General features: G+C 46.4%; 2 long non-coding RNA genes across 3 annotated transcripts; one reads left to right on the top strand and one right to left on the bottom strand.

The window, feature by feature from the left end:
* Positions 1-164: 164 nt before the first annotated feature.
* On the bottom strand, positions 165-26,513 carry LOC112652393 (uncharacterized). 2 transcript variants are annotated; one of them, XR_003131413.3, is made up of 5 exons: positions 26,453-26,513; positions 4,709-4,966; positions 3,920-4,068; positions 3,690-3,831; positions 165-2,624 (listed from the first exon to the last, which is right to left on the bottom strand). It is a non-coding gene; the product is annotated as an uncharacterized LOC112652393 (long non-coding RNA). The 2 variants fall into 2 exon arrangements; XR_003131414.3 differs by lacking the exon at positions 3,920-4,068.
* LOC118350761 (uncharacterized) lies at positions 18,163-21,346 on the top strand. Its single transcript, XR_004805175.2, has 5 exons — positions 18,163-18,408; positions 19,498-19,661; positions 19,942-20,438; positions 20,543-20,669; positions 21,215-21,346. It is a non-coding gene; the product is annotated as an uncharacterized LOC118350761 (long non-coding RNA).
* Positions 26,514-27,435: the final 922 nt, after the last annotated feature.

Here is a 27,435-nt window from a genome sequence, read left to right as displayed (position 1 = left end):
ATAAATATGTGTTGAATGAATGAATGAGTTTTTTGAATAATTGATTATGTGGGTTTGGGGACTAATGTTTTATCAACCAGATAAAGAATTTTTTTTCATATGCAAACTTTACCAACTGACTCACATTGTTTCTGCATATCTGCATTACAGGTCAGACCGTTCAATTTTTTATTTTTTTATTTTTTTGACCCTTCAATTTTTTAAGGTACAGATTTTAAATGAGAAACTGCACAAGGACTAAATATCATACCTTCAATCAAAATTAATTCTCCTTCCATATCATTTTTTCATAAATGAGGTCTAGCCATAAAGCATGATTCTATACATGGAGTGTTGGATAATTCTTATTAAATGAATCAGTTATTAATAAAATTGAGACATTAAAGACAAGACTATTATTACAAGAAAGTAATAAAGCAGAAAAAGAAAAAAAATTTGAACTTTTGGAAACGAACTGGATACCACAGAAACAGTTACAACCCTAGGAAATGTAGATAAGATGGAACACATGGGTCATGTTATGCCTTGTGAGACATTAAAGCAAACATTGCAAAGCTCCCCTCACATTTTCATAACACGTGCACGTACGTGCACTCGTGTACCGAAGCTCCTCCCTAAAGTTCACAAAACCTCGGCGTGTGCACACCAGAGAACCAGGTTTTTAGAAGTCTTAACTGGTGCCACTTATATTTGAAAGCCTGTGAGAGCCAGGTTACAGGGGCCTTAGGAGAGAAACCGCAGGGTTCTCCTGGGAACCCCTAAGTCCCCACACCCTCTGAGTTATGGAGGTCACCATGGAGACATCTGCGTACAGCCCTGCTCCGCCGTGGACGGGCCACAGCTGCTAAACCTACTGGGGATCCATCACGCCCTGTCTGGCTGCATATTAAGTCACAGTCTTATTCCACAATTTCTGAGAATCTCTGAACCCTTGAGCTCATCCCAGGAGAAATAATTAAAGTCACACTGACTTGACTAGCATATGGGATGGCGTATGTCATTAACTATTTACGGTTCCAGCGTGACAGTTTGGAAGGCAACCGACTACACCTGAGAGGTGTGGCCCCCGTGAGTGGCCCCGAGGGAAATGCGCTGAGCAGTAACGCCCTCGACTGAGTTATCTCAGCCGGGGAGGCTGGGCAAGGTGCCATGGTGCCAGGGTATCAGCCATGCTCTTTGTTAGAGGTGACGGGCCTTCTCCGATTGCTGTGACTTAAAGTACGAAGTATGGGCTGTTCCTGGGTAAGTGTGTCTGGGATCGTCCAGTTCTGAAAACCTGTAAACACAATTGGGAAAATATACACCGCAAAGATATACACGTAGAGACAGAAGAGCCCCACATGCTTTTTAGAAGCCGCCAGACCCACCCATGATCTGCTGCCACTGAAGAGACATGTTAGGCAAGTTTTCCTTTCTAACGTATGATCTTCTAAGTACCGAACTTAGTATACCCAAAGCTCGCTTGTTCACACTCCTACTGGGATATGTTAAAAAACCAGCCACCTCTTCCAGTACATAGTTCCAGTTGTGCACTGCACAAGTAGGACACATCGAAGGAGGTACCACTCAGATCATATCCACGTGCTAGCGTACACATGCACCAACGTAGAGATCCAGCTCATGAGCCGAGTTCTGGATCAGCAGGCAAGGCATGAGCCACGCTGGCACGGAGGGCCACGCACACACCTGGAAGAGCTTGCACATGTATACTCATTAGCACACACCATGTGCACGGATGTCCCGTCAGAGCTCATGCTGGCGTTCCTGAAACCACGTCTCTTGCTCCTCTTGCCCACTCCACTCAGAGTCCTCACTTCCGCCCCACGCTACCCCAGCCTGGTCAGGTCTTCTGACCTGTTCCAAGTTCTAAGGATTTAATTACAAAGGATCTTTCCTAAAAAGGAAAAGAAGGCTTGGTTAGAAACCCAGGTGACTCTGCAAGCACGTCGGTGAGCATGGACTCAAAGCGAGAGGTTCGGGGTCTTGAGGAAACTGGAACAAAGCAGGAACTTGGAGGAGGAGGGCAGGCCGGGCGGGCAGGGCCCAGAGGGTGAGTGGGACACCGCGGCCTGCCGCGTGCGCGAGGGGCTCGGGCCCCCCCAACCCCGGGCCACACGGACTCACTTTTCCTCCCCAACATCCACACGGGAAGACCGGCTGCTCCGGAAGCGTCTGTCAGACCCCGAATCACGTCAGCATAGGTGCGAGGGTGGCCCATGGGCTTTCGGGGAGGTTCCCACAGTCAGGGACCCTGTGCACCTCCGGCCCAGGGGCCCCGGCTGCAGCTGTCGGGAGGGGGGACGGGGCTGTGGGCGCAGCGTGTGGACGCCTAGTTCACCCCCAGCTCCCACCCTGCTCTCCTCACGTGCATGTCCCCCGTCTCTCAGGGCTTCCAGAGAGCAAAGCCAGGCTTTCCTTTAGGGTGAAGCAAGGGGCGCGGGGATCCACCTTCCCCTATACAGTCTCCCAGGTGGTGCCTCCTCTGCGACCTTCTCCTTCCATAACCTTCTGAAGTAACTGGCTCTTCCGGCTCTGAGCCCTCCGGGGTTCTCTGCAGTGAGCAGGCTTCCTGGTCATCAGCCTCCTCGGTAAGACGCTAAGTTGCAAGATCGGATCTATATTTGCTTGAAAAAAAAAAAAAGTATTCCTACCCTTTCTCAAAATATAAGTTGACGAAAGCAGAAATACCGTGTGGCTCATTGCAAAGGAGAGGGCTGGTAGCAGGGCTCCACCTGCTTTAGGGAGAGATGACAGCGGGACGACAGTGGGGCGACAGCTAGAGACATGGTGCAGGCATCGTGGCCGCTGAAATGGTCTCTCGCTCTCTCTCTCTTGAGTTTCTAATTGCTTTACTTAGATGCATCATTTTAGTGCTATTTCAGGAGATTCAAGATACCCGCACGTATTCAATCCATGGGGTTTACCAGGAAGGCTACTCTTTCTTTTAATCGTTTACCTTCTCTTCTCGTCCATTTCCCCACCAGAATCCATGTGGCCCTGGTGACACTAAGTCAGCTTATAGTCCTTCCATGCTCATATCCCTCCAGTTGCTTCCCAATTCACCGAGTCAAATCCAAAATCCTTAAAATTCTTGTGCAGCCCTGCTACCTGGCCCCCCTCCCCTCCCACCACCTCTTTATTCTCATCTCTACTTCTCCTCAACCAGCTCTGCTCCAACCACCGGCCTCCTTGCTCCTCCCAGATCACAGAGAGCACACTCACACCACAGGGCTCCTGCTCTTTCTGCTCCCTCGGCCTGGGATAGCTATATTCCCAACTCCCTCCATCCCTGTAAGCATTTCATAAAACATCTCCTCAATGAGCACTGACCCTTCTGTTTAAAACAGCACTACCACCAGCCCCCATCTCTTCCTCCAACACTTGCTTTATTATTCTCCATAGCACGATGACAATCTGAGATCCTTTGTATTCAATTTTTATTTATTTCCCACTTGTGCTCAAAATATGTCAATGAAGACAGACTTTATTCTGTTTATTGCTAAGAACAGTGCCTGACACATAGTAAGCACATGATAAATATTTGTTCCGTGGATAAATGAATACGTGAATGAATGAACAACCCCACTCCCCAAGGATCTGAGTTAGGAAAATCCGTCAGGTAGTACAGGGTATCTCTGACCAAGGTCTACTGGCAGATGGAGACCCAACGAGAGGTGAGGACAACTCACCAGGAAGGAGAGGGAAGTCCAGGCTGGTGTTCCACGATGAGCATAAGGCCATAGGCTTTACAGGAGAGGTGGATTCCAGCACAATACGTGGTTGGGTCTGGAGACGTCTACAAATCAGCTGTCTAGCCGCCTTGACATGGTTCTGTAACATGAGCAACAGTGGCCGACTATGTAAGTGTGAACAGAGCTTGTAAACCAAGCATAGGCAAGACCTCAGGCTTTTTATAGACCTGGGGCAATAAGAGCTTGGCCACAAAGTGGTGTCTGCACGTGGGATCATCCAGGACCAGAGTTCAACGATGTAGGCACCATGGGATTGGAACAGAAACACTGGTGCTTGTGCATCAATAAGGCTTGGCAATTTTCTCTCTCGCCTGGCCTATGAAAAATAGACAGACCTTTAAACCAAATAAAGGATAGCAGGGAAGAAGAGCAGGGCCATGGGGATGCAGGGTCAAAGGATCAAAAGGGGCCTTCCCGATACTTGGGTGCTACAGTGATTACGTTGGAAAATACAAGAGATTTGACCCATTATTTCCATGAAGCTGATGAAACAGAGAGCATACTGGCTAAAGTAGTGAGCATTTAATGGAGTAGGATGAGGAGACCTACCTTTCCGACTTACTCTGATAACTTGTCATAAAGCACCTGGCAGTGTCCATACACAGAAGCACTCAAAAAATGGGTGCTCAAAAAATTAGACAAGTAGTAAAGCACCCCCAAAACCATTAGTTGTATTTCAATGTCCATGCTGCTAAAAACTAGGTCAGCATAATTTTCTCAGTTACTCTTCATTGGCAAATTAAAAAGCTGGACATCGTCCATCTAGGCCGTGAAGCTGCATCACTGGCATTATTATAAACGGGGCAGGTTACGTCAGCTTCAAGGAAATTGGTGTTCGTCACTTAATTGCTTTGCCTTACAAAATAATACAGGCTTTTAGTCCAGTGACTTTTTAACTATGTTTCTCCCAATTTGAATTCAATTCCCTCTGCTGCAGAAAAAGAAGTAATACCTACCTCACACACATTTTATGAGGATCAAATGAGCTCGTGTTTGTCAGCAGCATATAAATGTAAGGCTCTGTTGTTGTTGCCTCTGCTGTCCTTTCAGAGAACACACTTCACGCTTCGAGTACCTGTTGCATGATCCATGAGGCAATGTGCTTGCCTCTGAGGGCCAGGCTAAGCCAGACACCTACGATCCCCTCTGAGTCCGTGGGTCTCTGCCATGTGCACAATGGGAACAATGGATGTGAATGTTCCAGTTCCATGGTCCTAGAAGGATTTGATAAGAAAGACACTGTATGGTGGCATAAGACCATTTTTACCTATTTTACTTATTATAGGGCAACTTTGAGTTCTTAAGGGGCATTACTAAACCTGAATTGATCATACAATGAAAAGGTCATGCTGACAATGCCACCACCAGCATTTCCACAATGTGTTAGTTACTCGGATGTACATTAACAAAAATTTGTTATGTGTCTAATGCAGTGGGATAAATATTAAGGCCATGATGGATAATTCTGATATCAAATAATCATGGTCCCCTGAGGTGAGAATTTTAGGATAGGTTTGTATGCTTTTTGTTTGTCTATTTCTTTGTTTTTTATTTTGTTTTAAAATAATTCTTTTTTTAAAAAAAGATTATTTATTTATTTATTCATAAGAGACCCAGAGACACAGGCAGAAGGAGAAGTAGGCTCCTTACGGAGAGCCTGATGTGGGACTCGATTCCAGGACTCGGGATCATGCCCTGAACCGAAGGCAGATGCCCAACCACTGAGTCACCCAGGTGCCTCTGTTTTAGAAGAATTCTTAAAAGGTGTCTTGCTCTTCCTTCAAGGTAGTGTTGCCAGATTCGACAACTAAAAATACAGGATACACTGTTAAATTTGAATTTCGGACAAACAACAATTTTTAAAACTTTTTTGAAGAGTTGACCACTGATTTTGGTTTTAATCTAAAGCAAATAATTCTCTAATTTTTTTGGGGGGGGGGAAGAAGAATGACATATATTGAGGTAGCAGCATACCTACATTCTCTACATAGTTCTCTCTCTCTTTTTTCTTAATATGGCCTGCAACTAGAAGGAACTGAATGTTTTTAAATACAGAAGTCATATAATCAGAACTTTCCCCTAGGATGAGAGTTCCAGCACATAATATATACAACAGGTAGAGATAAGGAAAATCAGTTGAGATCCTGCTGTTCAGGGTCGGAGAGAAGTCTGAAACCCAGAGACAGAAATACAAATAGAAAAGGAAGGAACGGTGTGTGAGAGATGGCGAGTCTACATGCCCAGGTATTCATTAAATGAGGAGAAAATTAAATGTCAAAAGTAATTCTAGAGTCCTGAGTCTCAAAGAATGTAAGTCTCACCTGAGGAAGATGAGGAAATCAGAAGAAAAGACTAATTTGGAGGACAAACACTGTAAAATATCTTTAGGACTTACAGAATTGCAAATTTTCTATTAATTAAGCATATCCAAAACTAGGATATCTAAGTCTGCATGGAAATCTAAATGCATTAAAATAAACTTTCGATAAAAGCAGAAAACATACCTACGCATGCACACACATACACGCACAAAGCTTTAAACGTAAATAAAAAAATTATGTGATTTCCCGGGCATGATAAATTCAGATTGTAATTTCACCCATTGAATTAATCTTCTTTCCAAGAAAAGCAAGCATTAAAATTGTTTAACTCGAGTAATCTAATCAATACTTATTATGCATTACTGGACATGCTGGGGGCACAGATCCAGAGATCGGCCAGGCCCCTGGCTGCAGAGTTTAGGTACGTCAGAGATAAGATCGACGCATAGACGTAGTGCATCACTCCAGGGGGAGATGAGAGGGATGAAGAAAAACGAACCAGGGTCAGTATTAGAGAACGACTGGGTTTCTGGGACTCTATCTCAGGGGATGTCAAGGAAGTGTTCTTTGAACAAAGACCTAGATAAAGTGAAGAAATGGCTCTGCTCAAAAAGCAGCCCAGCAGAAGTACTAGCAGCAGCAGGGTCCCTGAGGCCAACAGCCAGAGAGTATCACTTGTTACGACTTTCCTTCCTCCCCATCCTTGCTGTGGTTCCACTCTAGGCGGTTTACTCCCCTCAACCAACTGTAGGCTTGGGCGTGCATTTTGCTTTGGGGCCAATGGCATGGGAGTGGTTGTAATAGAGTCACTTCTGTCCAGAGGTTGTGCATGTCCTTGTATGGTTTGGCTTGGTCTCTAGTGTTCTTGCCATCTGTCATCGGTGGGTGGATGGCCAGCTCTGGGTGGCCACGGCTCTCAGGACGAGAGACTCATGAACCTGACCTGGAGCCTGCAACAGGGCTGCCCACCCAACCCACCAGGCCATGAGCAAGGAAAAAAAAATCTTTATTTTAAGCCCCTGGGATTTGGGGAGGTGGAGGGATTTGCACAACTTTACTGCAACCGAGATGTGAGTGATTCAGCGACAGAACCGAGCTTGAAGGTTTGTGGAATACGAAAAGTTGAAAGAGCTAGAGCAGAACACATGGCAGGAAGGATGCTTCAGCCCACGGTCACAGAGAAATTACAGTAGACTCTGTGGGGAGTTCACGTCAGAAATGTCCTCTAAGTGGGATGGGGAGGATTGTGAGGCTTGTGCTGTTCAAAGGTCCTGCTGGAAGCTGTGCAAAGAGTAGAATTAGAGGAGACATGGATGGGGAGGGTACCAGTGAGAGGTGGTTCCAATGGTCTGGGCCAGGTGTGACGGGGATGGCACCACAGGTAGCGGTGGGGAGGACAGATGTGACTCCACGTGACGCATCTGTAGGTTGGACTGGCAGGACTTACTGGTGAGTTGGAGGTGGGACTGCAGGTCAAGACACATAGAGGTGACACCTTAGAATCACGGAGAACTTCCTAGAATACTCCCAGCACAACTATTTGCTCTATGGGAGGCAAGAGACACATGTGACATGGTTCTCACATATTCACGCCTGTAAAATAACACATGAACTTTACATTAAAATAGACTTTGCCTTTAGAACAAAAGAAAATTGAAATCTTACGGCAAATATTGAGGATTTCCAGGAACATGCTACACAAGAAGCAGCATTATTCATGTCTGGTACGTTCACAGATTTGGACCTGTATCCACACACACACACACACACACACTTTTAACCATGATTTAAAGCCACCTTAAGCAGTGCAGACACTGAGTCCTGCGTGAGTTGCTGGTGACCCTGTGCTTTGAATCAGGATGTCAGGAACTAGAAGGAAAGGACAGAAGCAACGACTTGCCACGGCGTGTGCTGGTGTAGCCGCATGGCAGGAGGTTAAGCACGGCTTTCAGGTGTCAAGCAAGGCTGGCTGAGAGAAGATGACCCCTCAGATAAAGAGCGAGCCAGGCCAGTTTGGGGAGGGGGTAATGTTGGCGTCCACAAGTGTCATGTTCAAGGTGACAGCAGACTATTGCGTGGAAGCGAGCACTGGTGCCCGGAGAGAAAGGCCTGGAATACCGCTAGCGATCACCAGCTAACAGTTTTGAGCACCTGCTTGGTGCTTGGCACTCGTGATCTCACTTGACCCACATAAGAGCCCCGAAAACCAGGTCCCATTGAGGAAGCTGACTGGGGGAGTCCTACGGCTTCCCGAGTGGCGGAGCCAGGCTGGTTGCAAAGCAGGTGTGCAGTAGAGGCTGGGGGGGGGGCGGGCACGGAGAGCTTTGGGAACCGAGTGCCCTCGGCCTCTTTTGTAGTCGCACTGAGGCCAGTTTTCACGAACTCTGCTAGAGGACATCGGCCTCCAGTTTGCCCTTCCTACCCCCTACCCCGGCTTTTCAGCCGCCAGAGTCCCACATGCGTCTGCCTCTCCTTGATGCTCAGCACAGTGACCGCCGTGTCCACTGGTTCGCTCGCTCGCTCCTGCAACACATCTTTACCAGACACCAGGCGAGGAGGACCAGGCACTGGGCTCTCAGGGTGCGCGGATCTCAGGAAAGATGACGCTCCCCAGCCTTGAGAAGACACGGCCTGGTGGAAAGGAGGGAGATGAGAGCTTGCTGCTGCAGGCCAGTGTGACGGCCGCGTGACACAGAGGCAGGGCCTGGCCTGCACTGCGGGTTGAGGAAAGCAAGAGATGCTTTCATTCTCTCTGACCAGATACAAAAAGGCTGCACTAATTTCTAAGGATGGTCAATGTAAAATGACAAAAACTGGGTGGCTTGCAACAACAGAAATGTATTCTCTCAGTTCAGGAGGCCAGAAGTCTGACATCACAGCGTCAGCAGAGCCTCCAGAGGCTCTAAGGGCAGATCCCTCCTTGCTCCTTCCAGCTTCTGGCGGCTTCTGGAGGCCGTCGGCTTGTGGCAGCATCAGTCCAATCTCTTCCTCCATCGTCATGAGGTCTCCTTCTCTTCCGTGTCTATCTGTCCTCGAAGGAAAGGACATCTCAGAAGGACATTTAGAGCCCGCCCTAAATCCAGGATGATTTCTTCTCGAGATCCTTAAGTAATCACATTTGCAAAGACCCTATTTCCAAATATGCTCACATTTTGAGGCTCTATGGTTCCCATTATGAGAAAAATGAATGGTCTTCCCAGGCAAGAACAACTCTGGCCACAAGCGACAGACTTATGGTGAGCCCAGCTGGATGAAAGAGGGAAATCGGGGAGCCTGTAAATGGAGAGGACGGTAGTGTCCAGCGGGGCCCGGTAAGCCAGCTGGTCTCTCCTGCTTTGCTGCTCATTCGTCCTGGGTTTTCTCTGGGTCTGTGTCATCCTCTACACACCTATAGAGTGGCCTCACCCCCAGGCTGGAGACAGGGCCACTGAGAGCACCACACTCTCAACTTCTCCTTCATCATTATAGAAAGTGTGATGCTCATGTCCAGCCCGGAAGGCAACACGGCAGAAAGGATTGTATTGGCTTTTTTCCAAAAAAAAAAAAAAAAAAGAGAGAGGTACTGTATAAATAATGAAAAAAAAATCTCTTTAGACAACCAAACAAGAAATTAAAAGTTTGAGACCATGGCCAATCTAAAGGTTCGAACAGAAAGCATATGACTCAGAATGGTTGATAACTACATATAAGAATGATTGCTATTTTTTTCTGATAAAATAAAAATCTAATGCTTTTTAAAGCACTACTTTAAAAAAGCAAAGAGAATAATTAACTTAACTCACTGGAGAATATAAGACAGTCGTCCATCCTGAAGAGAGGAGTGGAGTGGAACCTCTCTTTGGACCTAACGGTCATTGCAAGTATTTCTATTTTAACTTCTTACACAGGGTGTGAATAATGCAGGAGTTAGAAAAATTTACTGGGCCAGATACTCATATTTCAGGCCTTGCAACCAAGAGGCAAATTGAGGATATAATGTAGGTGCTTCTATAAGAATGTAAAATATAACCATTTAAAGCCATAAAACAATGCAAAGCAAAACAAAAATAAGACTTTCCTAGCTCTTGGTTCATACAAGGACAGGTGACAGTCCCAACTTGTACTTCCGGCTACAGCTGGCCTCAGCTGGCCAAGCCCTGGGGCGGGCCTTCGGGTCCCAAGCCCTCCACATCTACCATTGAAGTTTGATCTTGGCTTTCCTTGAGCCCATCCCTGAAGAGCTCTAGAGATGGTTGGGTGATGGCAGTCGTCTAGTTGATTTTTCCCTTTGCCGTAAGGAAATGGCCCCGGGCTCTGACGCAGCCTGCTCCTGCCTCCAGCTCTCGTCTGCACCGGAACCCAAACAAGAACTTGGTTCTTTTATCTCCTGACCCTGGGCCCTTCCCTCCATAGTGAAGTGCCTCTTACAGATTCATTCTTCTCAAATCTCCAACACCAGGCTACTCAAGTTTGAAGACACCGGCATCCCTGCCTGAGCTAGGCCTGATCCTGTGGTTGGTCCCAGTTTGAAAATTGCCGGGGATGCCACGGCCAACTGGAGCAAAGAAATGCGACATCTGCGGGGAGGGAGTTGTCCCGCTTTAGAAGGGCACTTTGTCAAATCTCCCAGGCCTCAAGGGCTATGGCCCAGGCCGCCAACCTCCCGGACTCCTCTGTAAATGGCAACAGCGACACCAGGAACTGCAACAACAATTAACATGTTTGTGCATTTACTCTGAGCCAAGCCCTTTTGTCAGCTTTTACAAGCATTCATTCATTGTTTTACGATTCCCAAAAAAGAAGTAAAAATCTTTGCAGCTTTTCTTTTCTTGCAGCCCATCAGAAGATGCACACAGCTTGACTGCGTGAATAATCACATTACATAACCCAATTCATTTGTCGTGATTCAGGCCGGTTTTTAGAGCTCATGATTTATGGCTCTGACATGCCATCATGAATTAAAACAGGGCGGGTGTCCAGTATAGCTCACAGGAATGACGTTCCACCCATGAAGCCCAGATTCTCCAAGGTGGAAGGCAGCCAGACATGCCGTGTAAAACCTTATGCACGATAACTTCTTGTGTTCCTTGGCGTGCGGCACACTTGTATCACAGCACGGGCACCCCCGCCCCCTCCAGCACATAATTCATTCTCATCCGCGGTGAATTCTCACAGCATTTCATCAGGATCCTGCACCTGGTAACGGAGATGCTTGCAGAGAGACCACCATGGAAACAGAAAACATCACGAAATGAATTCTGAAAATTGGACTCTGTTTACTGCCAGAAAGCAGATGAATGAAAACATTTAAGCAGAGAAGACCGCAAAGGCCAGTTTAAGGTACCTAGATATTCTAATGGCAGTTACGGTAAGCACGCAAGGTCCTACTCTGGAAGACCTCAATAATCCCCCAGCTGTATCCTGCAGTCGATCCAAACTGCCTTCTGTTCTGTCCTTTCCGCCTTCAGATCTTTGTCCCTTCACCCAAGCCAGCCTCAGTGTCTGCAGCTTCCCCACCACTATCTTGATGTTCCAATTAGTGGTTCTCAGTTTTTTCCCTGACAGATACAACTAAGGACCTCAACGCCCTGCTTGTGGGTGCCGTGGCCCGTGTTGGCAGGGTGAAGCGGCGGAGGCATATCTGCAGGGAACTGCATGCCATTTGAGAAGTCCCTCCGATTGAGGGAAGGGGTGTGCAAGCTCCCAGCTGAGAATCCCTCGTCTCTCACTGGATCTCAATTCTGGCTACACAACAGAACGATCTGGAAAGTTTACAAAAGATCTGAAGCCCAGGCCCAACGGCAGAGCAATTGAATCAGAATCTCTGGAGGTGGGTCCAGGGCACTGTCAGGTTTTAGAAGCTGGACAAGGGGCGCCCGGGTGGCTCAGTCAGTTAAGCAGCTGCCCTCGGCTCAGGTCCTGATCCCAGGGCCCTGGGATGGAGCCTGGCTCCCCGCTGGGCAGAGATCTGCTTCTCCTCCCCCTGCGCCGCTCCCCCTGCTTGCGGTCTCTCTCTCTCTTTCTCTTTCCCTCTCTCTCTCTGTCAAATAAATAAATAAAATATTTTTTTAAATGCTGCACAAGTAAGTCTGTTAATTCTGAGAACCACTGGCCTAAGTTCTAAATTTTACCCTATCTCCCAAGATCTCAGCTTTCTTAAATCCCTAGGTAGAACGTCAGTAAATACTGCTCCACAATATCTTCTTTGAAACCCTGGGATCAGATGTATTTCAGAATTCAGAATGTTTTTTGGAGACCCAGTGTGTGTGTGTGTGTGTGTGTGTGTGTGTGTGTGTGATTAGATTACGTAACACCCCCAGGAAAGTATGGGGCAGCACCTCATAATCAAACACATTAACACCCCACAGTTGGATAAAGAGATATCCAAACAAAGTGGGATAAATAGTCCATATCTTAGTTGAGACCAGATTTAGTTCCCAAACTAGTTAAGAAATATGTTTCGATTTTCAGAGCTTTGAGATGTTGGAATCATGGGTGATAGATTGTAGATCTGGGCTAGTCAAGAAGCTCCCTTTCCTGAAGTACAGACATTGATCACAAAGATGTGCAAGACTTGGATCCCTCCCTTGACAAGGTAATAATCTAACTGGGGAAAAAAGGTAAGAGGTCGTAGACAGCCAACTATAGTCCGGGCCACCTTTCTCGAAGCATCCTGAGGACAGTGTTCTCAATCCTGCCTGCGTGCAAAAGTCACCCGGGGACTTACAAAAATATTGTCACGGATACCCTCCAGAAATAATTAGATCAAAATTTACATACACATATTTTTGCATAAAAATACATACTTTATACATATACATATGTTTGGCACAAATAGTGGGTTTAAAAATAATTGTGAAGGAGAAAATACAATTAGAAGAAAGCAAGCAGATTGATATCCTCTTGCTGAACGTAAGTAAAAGTGGTTTCAACACTTGTGCTCTTTGGGGTTTCAACAGTTGAGAAAAGACCCAGGACGTGAGAGGAGGCTATGGAGGGATACGGAGCAGTGGTGAGACATGATCTAAAAGGAGAAACTTGGTTTGTTAAAAACATAATAATAGAAAAGGGGGAAATAGTTGATGTACTTCTCTTTCTTTTTTTAAAAAAGATTCTATTTATTTATTCATGAGAGAGGCAGAGACACAGGCAGAGGGAGAAGCAGGCTCCATGCCGGGAGCCCGATGTGGGACTTGATCTCGGGATCCTGGGGTCATGACCTGACCCAAAGGCAGATGCTCAGCCACTGAGCCCCCCCCCCCCCCCCCCAGCCGGGTGCCTGAACACATTTCTCTTTCAACCAGTGCCTCTTGGTTAGGTCGGGGGAGAGGAGTGGCAGATGAAGATGAAGTAAGAGAAGCTCCTCACCCTACTGTGTCTCACCCTCTTGGCCAGCCCCCACTCAACACCAGTTAAAGACAACTTCTCCAAATCTTCTGCCCTCATGGCAATTTCTTATATACTATCTTGCGATATCCCATCAATTTTTTGAGCTGCAATTTAAGTCCTTTATTATGAGTTAGGTCTTTACACATACATGCCTATCCTCCTAACTACATCATAAACTAGAAAGGAGAGAATATTTCTTATAATTCCTTGTTTCCCCACAATACTACCATGCCTTACATAATTTAGATTTTTGGTAATGTGATTTTTTTCTGTAATGTGACATCATAGCTTGATGTCAATGAGAGGACGCTTGAAGAGGGACGGCTGAGCGTCCATTTTTTTCCTAATTTATATGGAAGCACGTGGCACATGCTTAGTGCCATAGTGAGATACATGCTATGCGGGGCCTGTGACGTTAGTTATGTGCACAGAAAACAATCTAGGTCATGGCACGTTAGAGGCTCAGGGAGGACTGACTCAGGGTTCAATCAGAGTAACAGATTACTAGGAAAAAATAGATATATTCTCCATATATAATTATATAAAAATGCATATTCTCCTGATATATATGCAAATGCCCCACACATACAACATGGATTTGTTATGAGACTTGAACCGGGCGGTCGGAACGGAGGGTGGATGTAAGGAGGGGAAGAGCAAGAACGGGCTGGAGTCCACAGCACAGCCTGTTCTGACTGAGACCCTTCTACGTCCAACCTTTGTGCAAAGATGTCCTACGGAAACCAGAGCCCTTGGTCACAAGTCCACACACATCTCCCAGCCCAGAGTCTAGGAAGTCATCTGAGGAGGGAGGGGCCGTGGGACAGTCCAGGCCCCAGGGCCCCCACTCAGGATGAGTCCTTGGGTCAGCATCAACACCGTGAGCTACAAGACAGTCGCTGGGGCCTCCGTGCCCCCTAAACAGAGACGTGAAGAAAAGCAAATTCTGGGAAATGGAGTTCCACTTAATCAGGTTGACACATTACAAAGCCCCCATGAGGACTTTAATTTACATTGTTTAAGAGGTTTTAGTGGAACAAGATATTTTCTTTAAAAGTATTTTTTTGACGTCTTTACAGAAAACAATTCTAAACCATTAAACTATGACACGTGGACTGGAGATCAATGATTTATTTTTAAGGTTGTCATGACACTGACGATATCCAAGCCAATGGCTTAGGTAAACCATCAAAGACCACAAAAGGTATGCAAGCTGGATATTTGAAAATGTCCAAAGGATGAAGGGAATTTCCTCAACCAGGGTTGGTATAATAATGGCACACCCTTTATAATTTTCTATTTTCTTCGAAACATGAAAGTGGAGTTCTGTGCATCTTCCACAGAGGCAAGAGTTCTAGAATTTAATGTCTGACATAACATCTTTCCCTTAATTCACCACAAAGACTTATGTCTCCAGCAAACTGTTCATCATATTTGCATATGATTTCTTTCCAGTGAATCCAGTCCTTTGAAGCCATGAACTTCCAAACATAAATAGAAATGAAAAATAGCACTCATCAAAAAGAAGACGTCGTACGTCTCCACCAGTCATTTTTTTTTAAATAAGAATCACCCTTTTTCTGGAATTTGAAATAAACTACTAGCACTTCTGAAAGGCCTCGCTAAGTGTGACCCTGAGAGTATGGCGTTGCCGTTATCCTTATGCAGCCCATGGGAATGTGAAGACCGCATCGAGGTGGAGCAGTAGGTATGGGGCCCAGTAGTGAGAGGCTATCTTACCCTCGGCCGTCTTCAGTGTCTGATCCATCTGTGTGGCTCTGGCTTATTGTCACGCGGCACTCTGAAAATCAAGTTTTCCAAGCCATAGATGAGCACAAGTGTTGGTCTGTGCCACAGGTGTGAAGTGCTGATGCTGACGTAACCCTTGGTGCTTACGCCCATCCACACTACAGCTAATGGCCAATGAAATCGGGCCACAGGCCCTGAGTTAGCAAGGAGTCACCTTGCAACAGGCAGCAGCACCTAAGTTTACAGGCTTGGCTGAACTTCCCTTGCACAGCAAGCCAAAGAGGTCAGCATTGCCTCTGTTTCACTAAGGAGGAGAAGGGTTGAGTGACTTGTCCGAAACCTGTCTGGTTCCAAAACGCACGTGTGCTGCTGTAGTATCCCCCCTTCTGCAAGCTCTCTTCGTGGTCACAACCCAGGACTTTCCTCATTTCAGTAATAACAGCCCGGATTATGGAGAACCGTCCGTAAAGATGCGAGTGTAAATGATTTATGACTTTATGATCATTTAATCCTCACCGTTGTCCCACAAGATAGAGATAACTATCATCAGCATGATATACAAAAGGAAAGTAAGCCTCAGTGAGGTTCCTTTAGTGGGAAAAAGAGAAAGAATTTGTGCCCTACAGTGAGAAGAGGAGAAAGAATTTGAATCCTGGGGTTGGTTCATCTTCCACATCTTTATTTCAACTTAAATAATACCCCCCAAGCCCATGCACTTATCCAACTGGCTTCAAGCTACTTTATTTCTAACCTTGCTTCTCATTACATTGAATTGCCTCACACTTTTGGTTCTCTCTAATTTGGGGGTTTTACCTTTGACCTTTTAAAAATATTTTTATTTATTTATTTGAGAGAGAAAAAGAGCTCTAGGGGTAGGAACAGGGTGGAGAGGGGGAGGGAGAGGGAGAGAATCTCAAACCCATACCCCCCTGAGTGTGGAGCCTGACATGGGGCTCGATCTCAGGATCCTGAGATCATGACCTAAGCTGAAACCGAGAGTTAGACGTTTAACCAACTGAACCCCCAGGTGTCCCAACCTTTAAACTTCTTGAATTTGTTTTTTCTTACTTCACCCATCAGACACTCTAAACATTTTGACTGATGGCCAGACCCCAGCTATAAAGACACCCCTAAGGACCTTGTTCAGTATATTGCACTGTAGGACTGCATGACCCCAGGCCTGGATGTGCTCCGTGCTAGTCCACAAGGGGATTAGGACCCAGGCCAGACCAGACTTCTCTCTGTAGCCATCCCTCAGGTGTCCACATGAACAAAAAGTAAAAATTTTTGCTTGTCCTTCACCACCGCATTCCCTGACTCCAAAATTTTTTACTATACCTTTGACCATAGTCTGCTGTGCACACTCATCTTGAAAGTCTGGTAAAAGCTAATAGTGAGATGAATCAGTCAATTTGTGCACATTAATGCATTCCCGTAGATTGCACTTCTATGTCTTTGAAAATGACTAAGCAGCATCGATGGCTCTGCCCCAACCCGGAATTCAGCAGAATTTCTGCCATAAAAGACCCATAAGGAGGTACATTTCCAGCTACAGCTGGAGGATTAACTGCGTTCCTGTTTGTCAATCTACGGCAATGGTGTTAATACCTCCAAGTGTGAAAATCGTCAGCTAGTCCCGTAGTAGTCATCAAAGTTTTGTTGACCAAATGGCTGAATGGAAAAAGAGGTTAACCATCTCGGTGGACGAACTGCGAAGTGTTGATTGAGCCAGCAGGGAGCTCTGAAAAGGAGTTTCCTCCTCCTGGAGTTGCCACCTGGTACCCTCAGGGTAGACAAAAGTGACAAGCTAACCATTGTATGCGGAAATCGCGTCCAAGTGTGTTCTGCAAACAAGTGTGAGGTGTGCAGTCCCACCAGAGGAAGACTGGGCAGGTTCCCGTAGCTCCGCAGCCGCTCCCCGGACCCAGGGCGGCTGCCCTGAGCCCCATTTAAGGAAAACCATGAGACCCCTTTAGCCATCTCTTTATGGGCTAAGCGAGCAGATCAATCTATTTAGGCCCGTTCAGGGTACAAAGGAAAATCTCAAATCTCTGCCTTAAAAACACTTTAAGAAATGGGCTGTGTCTGGTTACTGCACACACTGCGCGATAATTTCCGTTGCACCTTCTCCACACCCCCACCAACAGGTCTTGGAAGCAGAGTATAAGCCTTAGAACAAATGAGTCGTTGGGGTCATGCAAGAAGTAACGCGTTTTTTGTCTCAGCCACAGGACCTATTAGCAAACGTAGTGGCAGCTGCGTGCTGCAGCTCCCTGGATTATTCCTGACGCCAGCACAGCGAAGGGACTGTGGGGAGCGTTTGCACCAGCCTCCTACAGGAGCGTGTCTGCTGGGCACGTTTGCAGGAGAGAGAGCTTCACGGGCTGTTACTTTGAAAAAAGTTGGTACCGATACTCTGCCTCGTAGGTCGCCGTGGAGGAAATATCCAGGATGTTGTCTTCTTTCTGCCTCCCAAAATACCATATGTTCATGCTTTTGCAAGGAAGAAATACACAGAAAACTAAAACCAGGGTTAGCAAGTTTTACTTGTTTTTTAATTGGCTTTGTGCTCTTCGTGGCGTATCAGAGTCACTTTCCCAGGTCATTCAATCTTCCCCTGACTGTGAGTAATGGAATATTCTAAGTTTAGCAATGCTCATTCTTGAACTTTTGGGTTAATTCCAAACTCACTATTATAAATCACACTTTGAGGAACAAGCTCATGCATTAAATCTCTCCGCGGGTTTCTTGGAGATACATTTTTAAAAGTAATGACAGGTCAAAGCTCTTCGAGTATTTTTAAAGACTCTGCTAAGCGCCGTCAGGTGCAGGCCGGCACCGACTGTGCGACAGAGGAGAACGGGTCATCTGTGGCCTGTCCTGGGCAGGAGCAGCCTCGATGCAACCCGGCCTGCAGGGCGCCGGCCACGCTCCTGGCCACCAGGTGTCAGCGCAAGGCAGGGCGACCGGGCCAGGCCTGGCCAGGCCACCCCGGTCCCCTCGGCCACGTCCCCCTGGGCGCCTGCAGTGACCTCGGGTCCAGGGCTGACCGTCGGCTCTGCTTTAGGGCCCCCCAAACTGTTCCACGGCCTCTGCGGGGCGAACCTGGTCTGGGGAGGATCTGGCCGGCGACAAAGCCCTCGCATGTGCTCGTTCGGCAGCCACAGCGACACAGAGTCCCCCGGAGACAAGTGGGTGTCCCCCGGGAGCTGAGCAAGGTGGGTCAACCGCGAGGTGGGGACGCTGCCAGGAGGGCCTCTCCAAGCGGACGGGGGGCACTCGGGTCTGCTGACCTCGGCGAAGGCTTCCTTGCTTTTCTTTTCCTGTTATTTTATTTTCTTTTTATTTTTTTACTTCACGAGAGACACAGAGAGAGGCAGAGGCCCGGGCAGGGGGAGAGGCAGGCCCCATGCGGGGAGCCCAATGCAGGACTCGATCCCAGGACCCGGGGTCACAGCCTGGACCAAGGGCAGACGCTCCACCGCTGAGCCCCCGGGCCCCCCCTTCTCCTGTTTCCGAGGAGAGGCCACCTCACACCCTATTGTGCGTGGAACGTGCAAAGATGTGATGGAGCTGTTTTGGGGGTGCTTGGTGCTTGCGGAAGCCTTGCACGTGCAGCCCGAGGTGCCCTTGATGTGCTGCGGCCACCGGAGCAAAAGGTCCCTGGAAGGGAAAGAGACACGGGGGTGCTTCACGTCGTCCCGCATCATGAAACATTAAATGAGGCTTTAATCTAAAATATGCTCAGGAAATTAAAGGGACTTTCGATTGATACCGGTGCTTTCATCACAAAACATTGAAAATGTGAGGATAAGGGTAGTGACCTCTGTTGAGTAATAAGCCCTCCATACCAGCAAAAAGGAGGGTTAAAAATAAAAACAGGGGGATCCCTGGGTGGCACAGCGGTTTAGCACCTGCCTTTGGCCCAGGGCGCGATCCTGGAGACCCGGGATCGAATCCCACATCAGGCTCCCGGTGCATGGAGCCTGCTTCTCCCTCTGCCTGTGTCTCTGCCTCTCTCTCTCTCTCTGTGTGTGTGTGTTACTATCATAAAATAAATAAATAAATAAAATAAAAAATAAATAAAAATAAAAACAGGGATAAAGGAAGGTCCTGAATCTATAATCGACTAATTAGATTGTCTAATCTAATCTCTGCCTCTCTCTGTGTCTCTCAGGAATAAATACACAACATCTTAAAAAAAAAAAAAAATTAAAGCTTCCCTGAAGGGAAGACGTAGGTAACAAGTACCCAAGGGTTGTCTTCTAAGCAAAGCCTTGCCACCTGCCCATGGCTCCTGTGCGCAGGCCAGCATCGGCGTGGAGGTCACGAGGGGACAGACCCGGAGACCCAGTCGCAGCTCCCGAAAGCCAGGGCCCGGGCGTGGAGCAGAGTCTTCCTCGCTCCCCTCCGAGGCAACCAGCCCCGCGGACACCGACCGTGGGCCCCTCGCCCCCAGGACCGCCAGACAGTAAGTTCCCTACAGGACACGGGGTCTGTGAGACTGGGTCGTGGCCGCCCTGTACCTCCTGAGAACAATAAGCACCTGTTTATTTAACTAAACCGCTGGCTGGATTTTCTATTCCCTGCAGTGGATGCAATCGTCACTAAGATCGGGAAAGGGAAGAAAATGAAGTCATTATGGGGGCGGTGGGGGGAGGAGCTGATGACCGGGATGAGGCCGCCGGTCATGATGTCAGAGGCCAGAATCTTCCTTTCTTCACTAGGAGACTCATATTTTATTTGTCCAGTGACATATTTGCAGCGGAACGGACATTAGAGACCTGCTTGCACCCCAAAGCCGGGTCCTTTGGGTGGTTGGTCGGCAAGACCCCCAGCCTGCCCAGAGAGAAGCCTCCACGCCTGGGCCCAGGTTTTCAGATCTGCCAGCCTTGAGCTCATCGACCGGAGGTTTCCGATCTTCATAGTAGTTGCGACTTATTGGAGCCATCGGTGCAGGTACACAGACCCCAAAATATATCCCACCTCATTAAGAGCGAAAAGTTTGTGAGGTGTACCCCCAAGGTTTTTCTCCAAGCTTCCTCTGAGCGGCCTCCTGTACGGCGTCAGAGCTTGGTGGCATGCAAGGTGTCACAGGAGAGCGGAACTCGAGATTTTCCAACCGGCTTTCCATCAAACGTTGTATGAAGAGCTGCTGCTTCATACACTCTCGCCGCAGGGACTCGTAGAACTTCGTCTTCGCTCGCAGCAGAGAGAGCCATCCGGCCTGTCTTTGGGCCAAATCCAGGTCTGGAAGCGTGGGTGCTGCTTTGTGCCCATCTGGATAGTTGGGATTTTTGTGGGGTTTTTGTTTTGTTTTGTTTTGTTTTACAGCTGCTTCTCTCCTCTTAGATATTTCTGGTGTGAAATTAAATCAGCCCTGAAGTCACCCATGATGAGGATTTGGGGGGACAACATGGAAAGACTGCGACCGCCAAGAAAAACCAGGAGTGAGCAGATTTGAATGACACCAAAAAAGGTGATAAAGTCTGAGTGGAGGAGATTCAAGAGAGGGAAGGGTTTTGTTTGAAGGATGAAAGAGAATGGTCTAGAAGGATAATGATAGTCTGATGATTGATAGAATTCCAACACCATCTCCAAGCCTCATGGTAGATGAATTACGGGAAATCTAGTTCATTCAGCTCAAGGAAACTACAAGTGAGATGGTGACTTTGACCTTGGGTGATGGATGATGTATACACCTTAAAACATTATCAAATGAATCATTCAAACAATTGATGCCCAATGGAATGCAGAAGCCTAAATTATTTGAGTGAGTCTCAGATTTGGAAGGGATTTTATGGGTATTTAGTTCAATCTCACACCAGAGTAAGGGGATTGTTTTTGAGTTTTCATCTCAAGTGGAGGGCAAAACCCCGGCCTTAGATTTTCCCTGGGTTACGTGACTGCGTGTAGAGAATAAAGCAAAGAAAAGAATGGTTGGTAACACATTGTTCTGAATGTGTTGATTCAGCAGATTATTTTTAAATACACCCAAATTAAACTCTCATTTTTTTCTTTCAGATTCCAGCACAAAGGGGCCTGTTTCCAAAGAAAAAGCTCTTCTGACTATAAATATACACTGACAAACTGCATACAGAATGTCCCAGAATTAGGGTAGGTTAGCAGAGAGCTAGCATCCCACAATTTGCAAAGGATGGTAATAAATATATGTTTATTATACATCATTTCACGCCTTAATTTTTTGAGGTGCTACCGTAGTCTAAACTAAACCTGATGGAACAAAGTACATTACTATTTTCCCCTTCCCTCTCTTCTATTAGAAACAAGAAAAAACAGCAGCGGCGCCTGGGTGGCTCAATCAGTTAAGCATCTGACTCTTGGTTTTGGCTCAGGTCACGATCTCAGGGTCGTGAGATCGAGCCCTCCTTCCAGCTCCGGCTCAGCCCCTCAGCCCAGAGTCTGCTAGTCCCCCTTCCTCCCCTCTCTTCTCCTCCCTCTGCTTGCTCTCACATGCTCCCTCTCTCTCTATCTTTCAAATAAATAAATAAATAAATAAATAAATAAATAAATAAATAAATAAAATCTTTAGGGAAAAAAAAAACCCATAAAAGCGAAATGATCTGTAAAGTGCTCAGTGCTGGGAGGAGAAGTCTCTCTGGATTTGGCAACTTGTCACCCTGCCATGTACTGCCTGCTGAGCACTGGCTTGCTAGATGTTGCAGAGCTAGGCTAAGAGCGAGAGACCTCCTAAGTATTAGCTGGAGAGCTCCTAAGCACGGGTATTCATTCGGATTGGAGATTTTGAAGAATGAAAAATAAGGTACTGATTAAGTGCATGCAAATTATGTAATGAAAATCGGAGAAGGACAAACATTGTATGTTCTCATTAATTTGGGGAATATAAATAATAGTGAAAGGGAATATAAGGGAAGGGAGAAGAAATGTGTGGGAAATATCAGAGAGGGAGACAGACCATGAGAGACTCCTAACTCTGGGAAACGAACTAGGGGTGGGGGAAGGGGAGGAGGGCGGGGGGTGGCGGTGACTGGGTGACAGGCACTGAGGGGGGCACTTGATGGGATGAGCACTGGGTGTTATGCTATATGTTGGCAAATTGAACACCAATAAAAAATCAATTTATTAAAAAAAATTATGTGGTGAAGCAGCACACCCGAGGCTATAAATGCCTCACTTTTCATTGAGCAAGGAGTGCACACCATGTAGGACTTCCAGGAATAACTAAGTTTGAGCCATGCCCTGGACTCTTTTTGCAGCATCAGGGGTTAATGTGATAAAACAAATAGCTCTGAAAAAAAAAAAATAGTTCTGCTAATACCTAGTACTCAGTCTCTGCAAAAGATACATTTTATTTTTCCAGGATCAAAACAATTAACCCAGAAGTGATATTTGTCAGAAATACATGGTCCTCGGATGAAGTAAAGCAGCTGCAATATCCAAAACTCACAGTTTTCTTTACTCTTCTATACCTGAGTGCGGCTTACCAACCCTAATTTCCACTGCATACGGAAATACCTAATGGTGTCATTTCAAGAAAACCTGGTTCTTGTGGTTTATTATTCAGGTTTTTTTGGTTGTCTCTCTTGAGCTCAGGGATTCTTACTCCCTCCCTTACTCCCAGGTGGCATCCGGGCCTGGGGGAAGCTTATGCAGCGTCCCAGAACCAGTGGGGGGGCAGGAGCCGAGCTTTGAGTCTGTGTGCTCTCGTCTAACCCATTACAGAAAAACTTACTCTGACACTTGCTAAAATGTTAAGGGAGATTTTATTCAACTATTAAAATAGGGGCTTGCAATAGGGAAGGGAGATGGGGCTCAAGTTCTAATGCAGTTAAGGACAAGTGGGGATTTTTAGGCAAGGAACAGGGTGAGGGGGAAAATCACTAAGAGGACACACCAAGGATGGAGGGATTCTTACCACACAGACCCAACAGGATTCTTGCTAAAAGGAGGCCAAGGATGCACACATCAAAATAAGGAATAAGGAGCTTGATCAGATGCCCTGGGTCGCGGTGGTGGTGACTCATCACGGTCTTTGTGAACAGGAGCTGGGCAGGACCACAGCTGAGGCGAAGTTGGAAAGGGCCCAGAGGAGCCTGGCCAGGTTGGGTCAGGAAGAGCCTTCACGGGCGCTCTGCAGCCTCCACTGAGGCGCAGCCCATCCTGCTGGTCTCGAGTCTCCATCACGGCCCTTCTAGCATCTACAGCTGAGGCCCTCAGCCCACGGCACCCTCCACTCCTCGTTCACTCAAGCTTTCTAAGCCCGCTGCTGACATCTTTCTGCTGTTCCCGGGGACTCAGAAACTAATCTGCATGATATTGGGGTGCCCAGACCCCCGGGGATGCCTTCCGTGTCACCCACTTAGACATCTCCTACTAGCTCTTGTTACTCTAACCTGGGGAAGCTTGGGGGCCTCTCTTCACGACTCCCATTCTCTTTGGCTACTTTTTGGAAAGCCATTCAAACCCTCCCATAATTCACCAAGGGTTTCCACTAGTGTGGACTAATAATGAAGGAAGCGATTGTTCCAGATCCGCCCAACTTTATCTCAGATTTGAAGACAAGTACTAGAAAAACCCATAATGTAATTGGAATTGAGAGATGAAAAAAAAGGGGGGGGAATGAGAGCAAATATTTTCTTCTTTTATGGAATGTTTTTTAATCAGCAAATCATCCTCTAGGATTAACAGACATCCTACGTGTAAAGGATAGTTGTGAATTAAATTCTGCTGACATTTTTTTTAATGTATGGAGTATAGTGTTCCTTGATTATAAACCAGGAAGTAATCTTCTCCACCCAATATTCTAATTTCGGTATATCACTGTCTGTAAGAAGAGGCAGAAACCTGAGCAGAAGGAGCACTTGTCAAGAAGTCGGGGGTTCTGGGACCTGTCTTGGTTCTGTCACTAACAAGCTGGATGATCTTGGGCGAATTACTGTACCTCTCCCAACCTTGGTTACTACATCTGGCAAATGATAAGCGATCTGAATACGTAAGCTTCTTTTTGTTGTGATATTTGATGACTCTGTTACTGGAAGCTGGGCTCTCAGCTTGAAGCCAAGAATACAGGGACACGTCTGGGCATGCTCAGCACACTATCGTGGCAGCCAGGCTGCTGGCTGGTGCAGGAAGACCCAGGTGCTTCTTGGAAGAACTCATTCCGAAGGAAGGCGAAGCTAGACTCCAGAAGCCTGATTGGCAGCAGAGCCTCAGTTGGCAGAAAAGTGGTTATTTTGAAAGTGTGACAGTGTTCATCATTCTTATCTGTCTTCTAAGTGTATGTCTAAGTTCAATGAGGACTAACTAATTAAGCAATAATAAATTACTAAAACGCGAAAGACTGGTTTCACTAAAAAAAAAAAACTCTAAAAAATATGGAGTCAAAATACAGTGTTTCGTGACCTTCCAACAAACTGTGTCACCAAGGGAATGTGGGCATTTTCAACATCCATACCCGAAGCAGAATCTCGGCCTCTTGATTGTTGTTGCATTGGCGGCTGGAGGAAGCACAGCAGCACGGAGAGGGTGGGATGCCCACAGACACGGAGCAATCGGTGTACCACGTAGACCATCCTGGCACTGCCCAGCAAATGGCCCCAGCACTCGGTGGGTCCTGGCATGAGCACAGTAGTTCTGAAACCGTCATGAGACAGCTCCGAGGGTGCCCACTGGCCTCTGAAGGACTTTGCGGAGGCTAGAGGGCCTGATTGAGCATAAACCTAGAGCACAAATGCTGCTTTCGACTGCACAACGTGCACATGCCCTTCTTCCAGTAAGAGAATCTAATTTTTCTTCCGGAAACCACCCATACCTCACTCTCAGTCTTAGTAGTTTGAATACAATTGATCCCCTTCCCAGCTCCAGGGGGTGGGCATGAGTCCCAGAAAAGGCTAATTGATATATTCCATCCTTTTGGCTGTGGTGATTATGTTATGGACTGGCGCATAACCAAGGCCAGGCCATGAAATGAAAGTACAGGACTTTTATGGAATTTTTGGAAAAGAGACATTCTGAGATTGCAAATGATGAGGAAAATGGAAGCCAGGAACTGCCAGAGAGTGATACATGGCAAAAAGCCTGCCTGAGAAAGAAAGAAACACAGAGGAAGGAGAGCTCAGTGTTGTGAAGAATTCTGAAAACGTGGAGGTAAGGCCAAAGGTTAGGGAACACGTCCTTTCAGGGGTCAAGGCCTCCCAAAGCCTATCTAGGGAAATGAATTTAGTCTGACTCACTCTTTTTAATTGATTAAAGATCCAGAAGTAGTGAGTCCTGTGCTAACCTGTAGATATTTGTCTGGTAGAGATGCAAATGATGTCTGTCCAGCGGAACAGATCATCCTAAACATTTCAGTTCATTGCCTTGTTGGCTATTAACCAGCTTATGTGTCCCTCCAGCAATCTTATTTTAGTACGCCTCTATTGAATTGCCTTTAAATGTCTAGCTTCTCAAATGATGTTTGGGCCAGTTTTAATATCTTTATGTTTCTCTCATTAGCAATTTAAATAAAATTTTTAACTCATGGTTTATTTTATACTCACCCAAGAGTCATTTTTAAAGAGTATTTAAAAAAAATTATACTTCAACCCAAGAGATCAAATTAAAAAAAAAAAAAGAAAGAAAGAAATAGAGAACAAGTCCTGTCTACTTCTTCATTTCAGTACTCAGATCCTGCTACTCCTCCTTGTGGATTATCCCATCCTTTGAGTCGATAAATTCTATATTTCGGCAAGCCAGTGTGATCTAGGTCTCTCTTTTGTATCCAAGAGTCTGACACTCAGTTCCAATATTTTTTCCCCCTACCACCAGGCAATTCTCCAATGCCAGCTGCAGGTCCATCAATTCAATTCCATTCTGATACTATCTACCCACATATAGCATCAGATTCTACAGTTGAAGGATTGGGTCCCATAAGACTCCCCTTCACCTCAGGTACCAATCACAGACCTGGGCTGTTTACTTGTGCTTCTGATGCACCCCTATAGGTTCCAGTGTCCCCCTCCTAGCATTGGATTAATTTGTTAGATTGGCTCACAGAACCCAGAAAACATTTTATTTTTACTAGGTTCCCAGCTTATTATAAAAGATTATAATTCAGGAACAGTCAGATGGAAAAGATGCGCCAGGCAAAGTGTAGGGAAGGGAGTTCAGGGCTTCCATGCCCTTTTCAAGTGAGACACGCCTCAAATCTCTTTGTGTTCACCAAACCCGAAAGCTATCTGAACTCTGTTCTTTTGGGGTTTGTGGAAGCTTCATTACATAGGTATAATAGATATAACTCACTGCCCACTGGTGATTGTTTCAACCTGTCGCTCCTCTTCCCTCCCTGGAGGTGGGGGAGGGGGTGCTGAAAGTTCCAAATTTGTAATCTCTGTTTTGGTTCTCCTAGCAACCATCCCCCATCCCCAAGCCATTCCCCCAAATCACCTCATTAACATAACAAAGATACCTATATGGCTGTCATCACTTGGGAATGAGGATGAAGACCAAACATATATTCCTTATTATAAACCACAATATCACAGTATCCATAACAGTGGTGATAAATACTGATGGGTTCAACAGCCAGAAAAAAAATGCAGGTTGGTACCAATTGAATATGTAGCCTGACAAGATTTGAGAAATATAGGGTTATATGTTAAAATAGAAATTTTTAGTCTTAATTTTAGCTGAGGTCCTGAAAACAATAAATACTATGTACCACCTTCACCATGTACCAGCATTAAGGCTAAAAAGGCAATTCTTTTTTTTTTTTTTATTTAAAAGAATAGTTTTATTGGTGTTCAATTTGCCAACATATAGAGTAACACCCAGTGCTCATCCTGTCAAGTGCCCCCCTCAGTGCCCGTCACCCAGTCACCCCCACCCCCCACCCACCTCCCCTTCCACCCCCCCTAGTTCGTTTCCCAGAGTTAGGAGTCTCTCATGTTTTGTCTCCTTTCTTATATTTCCCACTCTTTTTTTTTCTCCTTTCCCCTTTATTCCCTTTCACTATTATTTATATTCCCCAAATGAATGAGACCATATAATGTTTGTCCTTCTCTGATTGACTTATTTCACTCAGCATAATACTCTCTAGGTCCGGGGATCCCTGGGTGGCGCAGCAGTTTAGCGCCTGCCTTTGGCCTAGGGCGCGATCCTGGAGACCTGGGATCGAATCCCACGTCGGGCTCCCGGTGCATGGAGCCTGCTTCTCCCTCCTCCTGTGTCTCTTCCTCTCTCTCTCTCTCTCTCTCTCTCTCTCTCTCTATATATATATATATATA

This window comes from Canis lupus, chromosome 15 (assembly GCF_003254725.2).
Source record: "Canis lupus dingo isolate Sandy chromosome 15, ASM325472v2, whole genome shotgun sequence".
NCBI lineage: Eukaryota > Metazoa > Chordata > Mammalia > Carnivora > Canidae > Canis > Canis lupus.
Note: the sequence above shows the minus strand (reverse complement) of the source record. Positions and strands in the feature narration are given on the sequence as shown.